Source organism: Sorex araneus, chromosome 6, assembly GCF_027595985.1.
Source record: "Sorex araneus isolate mSorAra2 chromosome 6, mSorAra2.pri, whole genome shotgun sequence".
NCBI classification, from domain to species: Eukaryota; Metazoa; Chordata; class Mammalia; order Eulipotyphla; family Soricidae; genus Sorex; species Sorex araneus.
In genome coordinates, this window is record NC_073307.1 from 123,210,978 (window position 1) to 123,226,847 (window position 15,870).

A 15,870-nucleotide genomic window follows, 5' to 3' on the forward strand; every position below is an offset into this window, starting at 1 on the left:
ATTTATCCTAAACTGTACCCCCTGAGTTTTATTTATTTATTTATTTTTACTTTAAACACTGTGGTTATGAAGTTGTTCATAATACACTTGTGCTGGCTGTCAGAGTTCTAGCTACAGTCCCATCCACAGAGTGGAAGGGAGAGAGGTATTGCTCTCCCAACCACCCCTATGCCTGTCCCCTTAGCAGGCACAAAATAGTTTATCTTATATCGCTTGTTACAACTGAACGAGTGATGAAATTATCAAAAAAATAGTACAGTAGAAGAAAATTTGTGAAAAATCGTATCTCTCACTTTGGGGTCATTGAGCCATTGTCTGAAGGCTTACAAAGATGTTTGTTGTTCGTTGCACCTTCTCTTTTACTGTTTTTGTTTATTGAGCATAGTTGGGTTCTACATTACTTGCTAGTCTAATTTGAAGAAAAAAGAAGCTAGTGCTTCTTTTGGGGTGTCAGTATTGTGGAATTTGGACAGAGCCACACGCTCCAGAAACTCTGTAGAACTAAGCCAGTGAGTTTACGTGGTAGTGACTGTGGGATATGGGTATGACTGCTGGGGGCTTCTGGAAGTATGGGCTGGGGGAGAGGAAGCTGTCACCCCATTCCATGAAGACCCCACCGTAGTCAGCTTGAAAACTAGCATACCTGGAGTGATAGCACAGCAGGTAGGGCGTTCGCCTTGCATGTGGCCGACCCGGGTTCTATTCTTCCGCCCCTCTTGGAGAGCCCAGCAAGCTACTGAGAGTATCCCGCCTGCACGGCAGAGCCTGGCAAGCTACTGGTGGCATATTCGATATGCCAAAAACAGTAATAACAAGTCTCACAGTGGAGATGTTACTGGTGCCCGCTAGAGAAATGTATGAGCAATGGGATGACAGTGGCAGTGACAGTGGTGTCTCAGCAGAGAGTAGTTGAGAAGCAGTGGAGTTGGGCATTGGCATGGTGGCAGCTGTTTAGCCCAGAGGATTTCAAGCATCTTCAGATCTGGTCTTCATCCCCATTCCTTGTATAATCACCTTCCCATTATTGTCATTTTCTCTGGAAATACACCTCTAAGAAAAATTTAGAGAGTTTTTCAGCATTTTATTAACTTTGAGATGTATGCTATTTGAGTAGCTAGAATAGTGGGAGGAATCATGTGATATGTACCATTATACAAATCTACTCAGAATGCAAAATGGCCAGAGAATGAGGAACTGTGAGCTTGAATAGAATAACTTATCTTTAGGGTTTACAGAGATTCTTATGCTTTTGATCTTATTTTGAAAGCAAATTGAAAATAACACTTCCAAACTTGGATTTTAAAAAGTTTAGTAACTTTGAGGGCCAGAGTGATAGTATGATAGTACAGCAGGTAGGGCATTTGCCTTGCAAAGACCAAACTGGGTTTGATCTCTGGCATCCCATATGGTCCCCCAAACACCACCAGGAGTAATTCCTGAGTCCAGAAACAGGAGTAGCCCCTGAGAATCGCCGCCAGGTATGCCCCAAAAAGAAAAGAGAGAAATAATCACTCAGATTGGACTCAATTCCTTACATCAAGCTCAGCAATAAGAATTAAAATGGTTTATCAAATAATCAATAATAATAGACTCCCGATTAGGATGTCAAGGGAGTTTTCCCTAGATTTATCTCAAAGCTGCCAGTTAGCATTATTCACTGGTGATAATAAATGAGATTGAGCAGGTATTTTCCTCTTTGGTTCATGCATATATTCCTGGAGTAAGAATGGAATGGCTCTAGGAATTACTCTAGCCTATAAGGAAGTGACCTTCGCAGTTCAGATTTTCTTTGATTTATAGTCTGGGAACACATCAGCCTGCATATTGGCACTCAGATCTTCTAAAAAATTCAGAAACAACTAATGTTTCTAGATACTTGATGTCTGTGGATGTATGCACAGGAAGGATCAGCCCTCATGAAAAAATGAGTCAAGATGGAAAACAGATTTTTGTTCTGTGTATTAGGCTCAAAACTGACTATGATATTTAACAAAATCAGTCTGTCTTTATCTCTCCTACAAAAGTGAAAAAAGGAATAATCTTGAATGGATGAGTTCTGTAAAAATGGTTAAAATCTAAGAAGAAAGTTAGAACAGTGGTTTTACCACATGGTATAATCCTCAGTTTTAGACCCAATGGACCAAGTACCATTTTTACTTTTGAGAAAATACTTTTCTGAGCTTCAATTTTTTTATCTTAAAAAAAAAAAAAGAAATACTGCTATCAATACTTGTTTCCTTGGTATTTTGAGAATTAAATGTGACAGTGCATAAAAAGCATTTGTCACTATTCCTAGCATATGGTAAATAACCTACTTGATCTTTCCTTTCACTTTCCTGATTTCCTGCATTTCTAGCACAAAGCTTGATTCGTTTGACTTTCAGTATATTCATTTTTTTCTAGAGACTGTCTCTTAGGATTTATTTATTCCATCCTGATTTTACTTTGAGCTCTACCTCAGGTACTGGGGTTTCTTTACCAACAGAGATGTTTGCTAAAAAAATTTTGACCTATCTGTACATGAAATTAGACCTTTGAAAATGATGCATTTATGCAAATCAGCTTTTCAAAGAAAAAAAAAACTATGTCCTTCCTGCCTACAATTTTGCATAAGCTTGTATTTTTAATTCCTAAATCATGAATACAGCGACATGACTATTGCAGAACGCACTTCCTTCTAACCAGTGTTCTGTTGCTATCGGTGTCCCCCAAAGGTGCACCACAGGGCTCAGTCACATTTATTCTTCTCTCTTTTCCTCCAGCTTGTACTTAAGATGGACCAGACTGAATGCTGGATCCCAGAGACGTAAATCATCGTCTCACTCTGCAGCGTGCAGCGATGGCAATCCCCCAAACACATGGAGTTATAAATATAATACCAAACTTACAATAGCTTTTTATCATTACCTGCTTTGAAAAAGTGCAGCCTTCAAAAAGTTATCATAAATGAATACTGCCTGTTTCATTATAGTTTAGACACTGCACACTTCGTTTGTAGGAGAACTTAGGTAATGAGGTAATAGACATCTTTTTACCTCACTTTGCAAAGGAGAAAAGCAATCAAATTCATGCCTGAAAAGCATAAGCACCCCTTCCCCCATCTTCTGCTACCCTCTCTTGGTATTTCTTGCATAGTTTTATCTCAATTCGTATTTACAAAGGCTCCCAGTGCCAACCATTTGATCAGCTCACCATGAAAATTACATTAGTTTTCAGTTTTAAACTTATACATGATCACAAATTTTTAAATTTATTTAATTTATTTTTAAATTCTTAACATTAGCAGTACTATTTTTATATACCATTAATAGTATTTAATGCTATTTGAAAAATTAAGATTGGACCACAGCTCCCTTATATAGGTAGTTTTTAGAGAAAATTGGAAAGCAGCATGAAAAATTAGTATAAGGAAACAGTATTTATATCAAACTGAGAAACTGATGATGTATGAGACAACAGGAGAAGATAAAAATCTAGAGAAGCAGTGATAGGGAAAGCCTAGAGATTTTGAGGGTGGGGGTTGGAGAGAGACTCAAGCTACATTATAGTAACCTGTATGTGACTTCTATATTAAGCTCTTGAATACAACAGAGAATGTAGTCTTTGGCCCCAAAGACCTCTGTTTATTTGGAAAGCCAACACAGAATAGTAATTATAATTTGATCTTCTATGAACAAATTTAGTGATGGAGGCATATAAAAATATTCTTAACATAGCACTTTTTTATTTTATTTTTTTTTTATTTTTATTAGTTTATTTTTAATTAGAGAGTCATCGTGAGGGTACAGTTACAGATCCATACATCTTTGTGCTCATGCTTCCCCCATACAAAGTTCAATAACCCATCCCTTCACCAGTGCCCATTCTCCACCACCCGTAAACCCAACATCCCTCCCCCCCTCCCCAGACCCGTCTCCCCCCACCCCACCCTGCCACTGTGGCAGGGAATTCCCTTTTGTTCTCTCTCTCTGATTAGGTGCATAGCACTTTTTTAAATCCTCTTTCTCTTGCTCCCCTTTAAGGTTTGTCTAAGTTGGCTTCCAGAAGGCAGTACATGAACTCTATGGGGTGAGGTGGGGAGTTGTTTTTAGGGAATATTTTTCTAAAGTAACTTAAGTAGAATTTTTTTACTTCGCTCTTTTTAAAAAGTATATGTGTGTGTATATGTGTGTTTGTGTATTAATTTTATTTTTTAAACCAAAGAGCAGTGTCATAGTTCTCTTTCCCAAAGGTTGGGAGGAGATGAACGTATATTACTTCATCATTCATTTCTTTGTTCACTTAATTAACAAATCTTTATTAATTGTTTGTAGTCCCTGAACGTCCCAGGCTATTTCATGCCTTTGTGACTGCGCAGTTGCTTTTACTGTCTAGATAGAATGCCCAGACGTAGTGCTTCTGTGGTAAAGCTGTGGAGGTGAACAGACATGGTGAGACTGCCCTCAAGGGCCTATTGGGATCTATAATTGAACAAAAGAGTTGAATACTAACACATTATGAGTGTGGTCAGTATTATTATAGGGAATGCAGGAGCATTTAATGGATGTATTATAATCTCTGTGGGATTAGGAAGCCTGTCAGAAGGAAGCATTTAAATTAAGAGCATTACAAGAAGGAGTTAGCTTAGAGAATGGGGGTGAGTGTTATAAGCTAGAGACCTTACGTAAGAAAAACCGTGCAGTAATGAATCTTCCTGGCTGTAACAAATCATCCTGAACAAACCGTGCAGTAATGAATCTTCCTGCCTGTAACAAATCATCATGAACAACTTTGTAAACTTCAGTGTTTAATAAAAATGTGGGGGGCCATGGGAGGGGAGGGAATCTTCCTGTACTATGGACTATATAAAATGCAGCAACCTTTTTTGCCACGAACAACTATAAGAGCTGAGAAACTATGAAATACTATGTTTGAAGATACCAGAGGTGAATTGGTGAAATGTGAACAAGTCGCATTTGAAAAGAAGGAAAATGGAAGGAACGGATGAGTGCTTATGACTGCCTCTGCCCTGCAGGCTTTACTGCTTAGAGGAGCCAGCTGTGTATTTTCCTTTTGATAGCCTCACATGGATATTAATACAAAAATGGGGCCCCTATAATTCCCTAGTGCTCTGCACTGACACTCTGAAAGATTGCAGTGAAGAAGAGAGTAAAACAAGGTAAATGAGCTCTTACCTGTCTGCAGTCCAGCTCTGAATCATCTTGGTGACCTAGGAAACTCCCAAACCCAAATTATTAGATTATTTTTTGTTTTTACTAGCACCTTCAGGCTCCTTACTGAAACAATGATTTCTAGAAAATGTTTAGAGATCTGAAATTATTTCTAGTTTTTCCTATAAATTTTCAGAACATAAAGGTTTTTTAGTCTCACAAGGGCACAGGAAAATATTAATCAAGAGCCAGCTGAAACAGTAGGCAATAAAAGTAGAGCTGTAAATGTTTTAGGTATTAAATATATCTGCTAGGGATTTTATTCTGGGGGCAGGGGGTGTAGTAGTGGGGGTTGAAGCTAGGACCTCACATGTGTAAGGCAAGTGCTCTGCTACTGTATTGCATCCCTAGCTAGGTAAGGATGTTAAAATAACTGTTGGCTAGGTTGAAAAGCTGGCTCAGTGGTCTAGGATGAACACGCTGCATGCAGGAACCCGGGTTTGATCCCTAGCACTGCTTGGTCCTCTGAATTCCATCAACTGTGACCCAAAATATATAAGTATTATAAAATGCGTTCAGTAAACTCGAGGAGAGAAGGAATAGCACATTTCAGGCAAGAATTGGAAACATTTACAAGGGCCTCGGAATAAAGAAGTGTAAGAGGGGGCCTTACAGGTAAAGTCCTCAGGTTTGATCGCAGGCACCACTGCACTCAGCTGAGTGCAGTCCCAGTGGCACTGCCGGTTTCATCCCCTGTACCACGATTGTATAGTCTCCAGCTAAGAGTAGCAACACCACAACCAACTGTGTTTGTCCCTCAGATTTCACAACAGCAAAAAAAGGGGGTAAAATGAGAAAACATTGAAAATATTAAAAGAAAATCATATGGCATATTTTTAAATGACCGAACAGATATTCTAAACACTTGGGGGAGTAGGCCAGTGGCCCACACCCAGTGGGGCTCTCGACTTGGTTCAGGTTTTGTGCTCAGGCACTAATCACTGCTGGTAGGGCTTGGGGATTGCATGTGGTACCTGGGATCAAATTGCATGATGCATGGATTTTTCAACTGGACTTTTAGGTCAGAAAGATACTTCCAGGAAGCAGCTGAGAAGTACACAAAGATGAGGTAGAGGAAAGGATATGAAATACAAAAAGATGCAAGTTAAGGTCTAGTATTGTTTAAGTGGAATTTGTAAAGGAAAAGAGGTGAGAATATTGTAAGCAGTATATGAAAGTGGTGAAAACTAAATAATTTTTTTAAAGGGTAATAGACAATTGTTCGAAGAGCATGACCTAAATAGGGTTAATCTTAAAAACCTGTCTACTTGTGGATATACCCAAGAGGAATAAGAGGCGTTAAAAATGAACACTTGAGATGAATAGATGAATGTTTATTTCAGCATTGGGTTGTTTTTTGTGGGTTTTTTTTTTTTTTTTTTTTTTTTTTTTTGCTTTTTTGGGTCACACCTGGCGATGCACAGGTGTTACTCCTGGCTCTGCACTCAGGAATTACTCCTGGCGGTGCTCAGGGGACCATATGGGATGCTGGGAATCGAACCCGAGTCGGCCTCGTGCAAGGCAAACGCCCTACCCACTGTGCTATTGCTCCTGCCCCCTCAACATTGTTTTAAACAACTAAAAAGTGGGAGCAGTTCTGAGGTCCATCAACTGTAAAGAATATTAACAAAATGTAAACATTTATTGAAAAATTATTTGAATTTAAGACAAAATTCAAGTTCTGATACGTATTACAGTGTGGACCTTAAAAACATGGTCAGTGAAAGAAACCAGTCACCCAAAGGTTCCATTCATATGATATTCCAAGTATGTGAAATGTTAACAATAGGCAAATCTGTAGGTGGGTTAGGAGCTGATACCATGGGGTTTTTTTGGGGGGGCGGGTGATGAAAATATTCTGAAATTTGGTGATAATTGCACAACTTCAATATACTAGGAAAATAATGACAGGCAGTTTATTTAAATGGTAACAACTTTATGGTATATGAATTACATTTCAGTTAAAAAGAGTGGGAATGGACCAGAGAGATAGTGCATCAGCTAAGGCCCTTCCATTATGTTCCATGTGGTTGCCCAAGAGTGCTCCTGAGCACAGTCAGGTATGGCCCCCCAAAAATAAAAAACAAAGCAATACACAAAAGAATGAGAAGAAACCCAAATTCATATTCTTAGAACTACAGAAACCGAGGAGAAAATCTTGAAAGTAGTTCACAAAGCTATTCAAAGGACTGTGGGGTTAATTTTCCTTTAAGGAGCATAAATACACCATCAGATGATTTCTCAACAGGAATAATAGACGTGAAAAGACATAAAGCAATTCATTGATCACGTCCTCAGTATACTAAACTAACATAACTACCAATCCTGAATTTTACCCAACTGAAATATCTTTGAAGAAGGAAATTATGGGCCAGAATGCAGCGTAGTGGGATACAGCTTTGTGTGTGTGTGAGGCCCTGCATTCAATCCCTGGCACAGGAGAGAAGGGAAACTTCTCTCAGGAAACCTGTATTAAATGAGAAAATTAAGAGATGCTTAAGCAAACATACCGTCCCGATGGAAGATCAGAAATATAAAAATAAATGAAAAACAACGAAAGTGGTATGTATGCACTTGCTAATACCGGTTATATACCTAAGAACAGTGAATCTGTATTTTCACTGAAAGATTTGTTCATACAAGAATGCCTATAGCAGTGCCTCTTACAAAAACTGCTACTTAATATCTGTCAAAAGTCAACTGGATAAATTATATAGTCAGTATGCCCTGCAGCTATGTAACAATTTAGTTAATATGCAACGATAAGAGTGCTTGTCACAAATAATATGAAGTAAAATTAGCCAGATACAAAATACTACATGATCTATAGTACCATTTATGTTGAAGTATTGAAGAGGGAAAATGAATCTGTGCTCTTATAAATCAATTGAGTAGTGAAATAGATGTTGGCAAGGATAGGAAACATGAACTTTTATACTATAAGTTGGTTCAGTAACTATAGAAAACAGAACATAGATTGGTAAAGATAAATACTGCTTCTGTAATCCTGAAAAAAAAAATGAAAATCGTACCACCATATAATCCAACAATACCACTTCTGTGTATATATTTTTTAAAAAGACAGAATCTTTAAGAGATTTGTATTTCCTTGATCATTACAACATTAATTACAACATCCTAGATATGTAAACAACCTAAGTGTTGATCAATGAATGAATGAAGGTATGGTATAATATATATATGCACATAAGGATACATATGCCATATGTATATATGTACACACATATGTACATATCTTGTATGTGTGTGAGTAGAACATTAATCCACCACAAGGAAAAGTAATCCTGTCATCTGTAATGACATTAACAGATTTTAGAAATTAAGTAAAAGCAGTAAGTCAGACTGAGAAAGACAATCGCTAGATGGTCCTACCTTAATATGAAATCTCAAATAGTCAAACTCATGAAAAGAGTAGAATTGTGATTACTAGAGGTTAAGGGGAATGGGGAGATGTTGGTCAGAGGGTGCAGACTTTCACTCTGAGGTAAGTTCTGAGATTCCAGTGTACATCATGATCATTATAAAGAATGGTACTGTAATTTATTCTTGAAATTCCTGGGAGCTAACTGCTCTCCACAAACATAAATAAATAAAATAAAATAAAGATGTGATGGGGATGCTAGCTGTGGTGGTAATCATCTTGTAGTATATAAATGCATCAAATCAACACTTAAAATACCTTAAACTTACCAAGTTACATGTCTTTTTTTTTTTATCTCAATAAAACTAAGAAAATCAAGGTAGTATTTCTGGTATAGGAATAGTGAGATCTAGAAATGGCTGCACACCCAGACATTCTAGTTCTTGTAGTTTTCACAGCCATATTATGTTTGAAGACTCACCAAGATTTATACCTCTGTGCACTTTTCTGTGAATACGTTATACTAAAATATTTTTAAAGTGAAAATCCTGGTAAATCTCAATATTGAATGTATAAAAACTAGCATTTATAGATGGAAGGAATTTGAAGTACTTTTGATATGTGAGTTATAAAATATGAAATTTCAAAGTTAGAGTACTTGTGTTTAGACTCTAAAGATATGATATCTTTTGCCCTCTAAAATGACTTTAAGGGACTGGATAGTACAGCATGCAGGGCACTTTCCTTGTGTGTGGCCAACCCTGGTTTTTTTGGTTTTTTTTTGGTTTTTGGGTCACACCCGGCGATGCACAGGGGTTACTCCTGGCTCTTCACTCAGGAATTACCCCTGGCGGTGCTCAGGGGACCATATGGGATGCTGGGATTAGAACCCGGGTCGGCCGCGTGCAAGGCAAACGCCCTACCCGCTGTGCTATTGCTCCAGCCCCCCTTTTTTTTTTTTTTCAACCCTGGTTTTATCTCTGGCATTCCATGTGGTTCCCAGCACTGCCAGGAGTAATTCCTGAGTACACAGCCAGGAGTAACCCCTGGGCATCACTGGATGTGGCCCCAAATCCTAAATAAATAAAGTCACTTGAATGAGCAAATTTGAAATTACAAGGTATAATTTAAATTTAGAAAGAATTTTAGTTGTAATATAGTAATATTTCAGGTAGATTAAAAATATGGTTTTGGGACCAAAATGCCTTTGAAATAATTTTTATTCCTTTTGTCTCTCTTGCTACTTCCCATATTGCTTGGTCTGTTTCTAAACACCACTAAATTTAGCAATATCCCCTGAGAAGTGCTATGGCACTTAATGTGTATTGTTCCCTAGAGGATCATGAAAGAAAGAAAATGCAAATTTTCTCTAGGGATAAAATAGAAAATTAATTGAAGAAAGAAGAGTCCATAATTTAAGTTACAGTTAACGTTTGGAGAAAATTTAATCACAAAATTTTTTGTTGATTATGTCTTAGTTTAAAAATCAGCTTTCCCAGGTAGAGCTCATACTTTTTCTGCAGCTGCTTATATGGCTTATGTTTATATTTTCATTTGGTTGATTTATATGCAATGATAGGAGCTTAATACCTGTTTTTATGCATTATCTGCTTGCTCTTTCTTTACTTACTTCAGATTTATCATCGGTTGGCTTTTGAATTCCGTATTAGGATTTTGAAAGAAATACTCCAACAACAACAAAAAAAAAAGAATTGTATTTTTGTTATAGTGATTCTGCTGCATGGATTACAAGCACTCTGTCTCCATGCTTGGATAAACTCCATCAAAAGCACATTATCCTCCTACTTCTGTGGCCAGCTGCCTAATTGTATCTGCTGTAACCACACGCTGTTGGAACATGATACCACTGAAGAACAGAAATGATAAATTACTCCCTGCAGGTGATAGTGATAATGATAATTTTTAATTTCCTTCTTTCTCATAAGGTCTAGTCAGATCTTATTTCACTGGCTGCCATCCTGTTACATACACGCATGATTATTTGTCTTTAAAGAAATACCCAACACACCAAAATATGGGAAAGTAATTCATTTTCACTCGTAGCCATTGTTCTCCAAATAAGCATGTGTAAAATGAACTGCAGCTATCTTTTCTTGATGAAATAAAGACAGTGTGCGCCTTCAAATAGATTTTTTTAAATTGATTCACGTTTAGGAAAGCTGGAAGTTATTTTCTTTTGTGAAATCCATTAAAAAGAGATAGTTACTTATTCTAAAACTGTATGCTTAACGATACTTATATATCCTTAATGCTTAAGTATATTTAAGATGCACATTAATGCTATGGACCTTTATTATTTTCCTTTGTTCCTCAAAATAATTCTGGAGGATTTCCACCAAATTGTAGGAATGATCAAACTACCCCAGAAAGATACGTTTGCATGCGTATCCCTTTCATTCTGTTTTCTTCTGTCTTCTTTTGTTTTTAGTAGTTACCATGCATTCTTCCTTCTCTCAGTCTAGGAACTTGATAGCTAATTTTTTTTCCCAGTCATGATATACTTCAATGAAATTCTATTTGATTGTGATCCTGCCTTTGAATATTAACCTGCTACTATACATGCTTGGTTTTAGTGTTTATTTCCCCAGCAGTTCCTTTGACCCTGACAAGATAGAGATGTGGGACAAAAGAAAAATTTATGCCTTCTAGGTTATCTGATCTTTTTCAAGCACATGTCAAGTTGTGCTCAAATGATAGTCACATTGCCTGTTAGTCATTGTTTTCCGTATACTACGGTGGTGTTTAGTTTTATATTTAAATGACTTGAATGGAGAGTATGTAAGTTCGTTGGAATTAATATCTGAGAGACATAGAGGTAGCCTGCCAATGTAAAGGTAATAAAGATAGTCAAACTGTAATTGTAAAACAATAGCATGTAACTGTTATTTACAGTGTCTTTGCGAAAATAAAAACACTAATCATAGCCACTTTGTTCATAGGATAATGTTTTGATTTTTATTTTTCTTTTAAGTTTTGAAAAGTCCTTTCCCTTCAGTGCTTCAGTGACATTCTACAACTTACTTGTGTTTAAGTAAGTGCTATTTTATCAGAAATTCCCTCTGGTTCTTCAGGGCAAGAATCTTTTCCTTTCTTGTGGTGTAAATGCCTTCTGCCGGCTAGTTGGAGTGTGCTTTCTAATCCCAGATGAAGTTCTGCCTAACTTTTCGTGTCGCTGTTTGAGTGTGATGGAACTGATAGTAGAGTAAAGGGTATGGGGATCCACTTTCAATTTTATCTTTGTCCGATGTTTCTGCCATGTACTTAAAGCTGTTATTTTATCTTTCATTTCCTTCCCATATTATTTACTGATCTTGAAGCTTATAAACCATTTGTGTCTGGTTACCCTTCACTATCCAGGGTTTTTGTTTTGTTTTGGTTTGGTTTTTTTTTGCACTGTATTACCTAAGGGACTGCGCCAGTAGAGGTTTGGTTTCTGCTTTTATTTGCCTTTGCCTTTTCTGTGTGTTTTCCTTGTTTTTGGTGGGAGCTGCCTCCCCGTCAGTGCTCAGGGACCACGGAGGGGTCAGAGGGAGGCCACCTTCACAGTTTGCTCCTGATGCCGTTTGCTCCCAGTGGTGCTGGTGACCGTCAGGGTCTCACCTGGCAGTGCTGCACGATGGCAGATGCTTTGGCCTGAGGCCCCTGCACTTGCAGGGTCTGCGCCCCTCACTACTAAGCCTTCTCCTGAGCCCCTCCTTTCTTTTGAAAAAGACCTACTGCATCATTATCGTTTTCTGTCTCTCCCTTTGTTGCTCGGACGTAGTTGTGATGCTTGCTGGGGGTTGCACACTTGCTGGTAGTGCTCTCGGTGCTTGCTTTTCGCTTCGTGCCTGCGGGCAGATCAGGGGGCAGTGCTCATGCATTTCTGTTCCAGTGCTCACACACACTTGGTTGCAGTGCAGATGGTCCACACTGAGTTGTGGTGCAGAGGATCACACTCCGTGCGGCATTGAGATTTCTGGGATCATCTCAGCATGTGGGGCTGTACCAGCGGGTAGAACCCCCTGGCTTTCTGCCTGAACGGCAGGCACTCTACCACTGAGCTCTCCCCAGAGCCGCTTCTTTCATTTTAGCGAAATTATTCATGATAAGGATTAGAAGACAGTTGTAAAATGACTTGTTCCTTAAAAAGAATCTTTTTGTTGTATAGGTTTGTGTGCAAGCCTCTTTTCATTAAGACCTATATTCTGTCATTGTAGTTCCATAACTGTGAATGTTAATTAACTAAAATGTTAATATTAACCAGTTCATTATGCCAGGGGCACTGCTGAGCAATGTTCAGAGGCCCAGGGGTCATTTCCAGCATTGTGTCAGGTGGTTCAGCATTAGGACCCAGTGATGCCACGGTCCAGGTATGCTGGGGGCTACCAGAGCCACTGCCAGTAGTGCTCAGAGAGCTACATCTGATGCCAAGATCAAACAGCAATCTCCACGGCCCTATTGGTTTATCAACCGTTATTAAATATTGTATTATTAAATCCTGTGTTTTCCTGTGAAGAGATTTCAAAAGAGCAAGATTACGTTGTGGTGAGGTCCATCCTAAGACGGTGGAGTCAGGCCTGGGGCATGGCGGTGATTTTGGATTGTGGGAGCAAGCGGCTGCTGGGGGCTATGCTTGGATGGGCTCTAAGCTGACCCACCACACCCCACCCCACCTCCATTTAGCAGGGTCTGTGCACGGGTCCAAATTAATTGTGGTTTTTGATCTCTTTCAGACTTATTCATGGGTCTCTGAAATAAGACCAATAACTGAGCTTGTCTAGAGCTCTGAGCCAGAGGTGGATTGTGGGCATAGCTCCCACTTATCTAACTTTTGGCTGTTTAACTTCTTGATAAACTTGGTCCCTACTCGTTGGGGTCCAGCCAAAGGCACAGTGGCAATTTAGGGATATTAGGAAGCCTGAAGGCACCATCAGGCTGCTGACACACTCTCCCCACAGGTACAGGCTGACCTGCTGATGCCACCATCACTCCCTCTAAATCCTTTTTAATAGAAATATTTTATCTCCAGTTTGCCTTGCTTTTTCCTCTGGGAAAGTCCTTGTGTTATTTTCTCAGTACGGATGCCACTTTTCCCATTTACTGTGGGTACTGGTATAAAATATATCCACCCCACTCACCTCGTCTTGCAACATGGCCAAAGAACTTATATCTGGTAGTTTTAGTTTGCTTAAGTCAGTCAGTCTTATTTTCACATGCTTTTGTGGGTATGGCTGGGGATGATCCAGGATCTTGCCTGTATTAGGTCTGTGTCGTACTGTTGGGCCATATTCCCAACCCCTCACAGGCCTTGCTTTTTTTCTTCATGATTTCTCCATTTGTCCTGTAAATTTTTTTTAGCCCTACTGTGTTCTTACTTTATAGCAACCTGATGTACAAATAACAATCAATGATTCTGTGTGTGTGTGTGTGTGTGTGTGTGTGTGTGTGAGAGAGAGAGAGAGAGAGAGAGAGAGAGAGAGAGAGAGAGAGAGAGAGTGATAGGCACAAAATATCTTCAGATTTATTCTTCTAATTTCGATGCTAAAATAAAATTGAGGGTGGGGGCTTTTGGGTCACACCCAGTGATACTCAAGGCTTACTCCTAGCTCTGCACTCAGGAATTACTCCTGGCAGTGCTCAGGCAACCATTTGGGATGCCAGGGATTGGACCTGGGTAAGCCACGTGCAAAGCAAACACCCTACTTACTGTATTATCACTTGGGCCTTGATACTAAAATTTTCATTTGCATTTTATTAAATTTCTACCTAATGTCTAAAAGTCCTTTTCACTTTAAAATTTTATAAACATATCTATGTATATTAGTAGGATTTAATTCCTCCTTCGTGCCCACCCATCTCCTGCCCTAATCTTGGCGATGTCAAGCACAGACATGGCAGAAAACCCCACTAGACTGTTACAACTTTGCCTTAAGCAGTTAAGTTTAGTCTTTCTGAATTGTCATTTCTGTTTATATTCTATGATTTTTAATATTTAGGATTTCTTTCTGATATTTTTCCCCTTAAACCTGAAGTACTCCTTTTAAAAAAATATGTTCTAAAGCAAATCTCTTGGCAATGGATTCCTTTGGTTTTCCTTCACTTGAAAATGTTTTTATTTTACCTTCATTCCTAAAGGATATTTTTGCTGGATATAAATTTTTTTTTTTTTGCTCCAAATATCTTAATTTGCACTTCCAATGACGTGTGTTAGATTCACAGGTTCCTGAAACAATGTACATTTTATTTCTGTCTTTTTCCTTGGCTTTTCAAAGGGTATTATCTTTCCTGCCTTTCAATTCACTGATTTTTTTTTCTGTCATTTTTATTATGCAATTAAGCTCAGGGAATTTTGTTTGTTCCAGTTGTATAGTTCTAAACTTTCTGTTTTATTTGTTTTTCATAGTTGGTCCCCCTGCTGAGATAACTTTCAATTCATTTCTGTTGTGTTTCCTATTACCTTATTTCTTTTACCTCATTACCAGTGTAGTTATCACTTTTGCTCTACTGTCTTTGATAATGCCAGCATCTGGGTCATCTCAGAGTTGCCTTGTTTTGTCTTTTCTCTTGAGATTTGGTCATATTTTCCTGGTCCTCTTTTGAGTGATTTTGGATTGTATCTTGAACCTTGTGCATATTTTGGTATTTGGATTCCTGGCACCATTATTATTATTATTATTATTATTATTATTATTATTATTTTGCTTTTTTGGGGTCACACCCGGCAATGCACAGGGGTTGTCCAGCAACAGTTCATGAGCAATGGTGGAAGATAACAGCTGTACGCAACTACAGCACCATTGAAGCAACGATTCTCTGATTTTTGATGTCGGACTCCTTCTTACTCTTAAGTATTTATTTAAGACCTCAATGTATCTTGGCTTTTTATGATATTAGATATAATAGAAATATATTGGGCTGGAGCGATAGCACAGCGGGTAGGGCATTTGCCTTGCATGCAGCCAACCAACCCAGGTTCGATTCCTCCGTCCCTCTCGGAGAGCCCGGCAAGCTACCGAGAGTATCTAGCCCGCGTGGCAGAGCCTGGCAAGCAACCCGTGGTGTATTTGATATGGCAAAAACAGTAAAAAGTCTCACAATGGAGATGTGACTGGTGCCTGCTCGAACTAATCAATGAACAACAGGATGACAGTGAAAGTGATAGTAATTTTTAAAAAATAATCACCTTTCTGTTAATATAATCTTTATTGAATGCCACTTTTAAAAGATTGTTAAGCTAGTTCGATTAATGAAAAAAACTTCTAAATGTTAAACAAA

General features: G+C 38.5%; 1 protein-coding gene across 1 annotated transcript in view; it reads left to right on the forward strand.

Moving 5' to 3' along the window:
• The window catches only part of PRMT3 (protein arginine methyltransferase 3), a 121,590-nt gene that overhangs the window by 87,767 nt on the left and 17,953 nt on the right, over positions 1-15,870 (forward strand). The window lies entirely within an intron of this gene.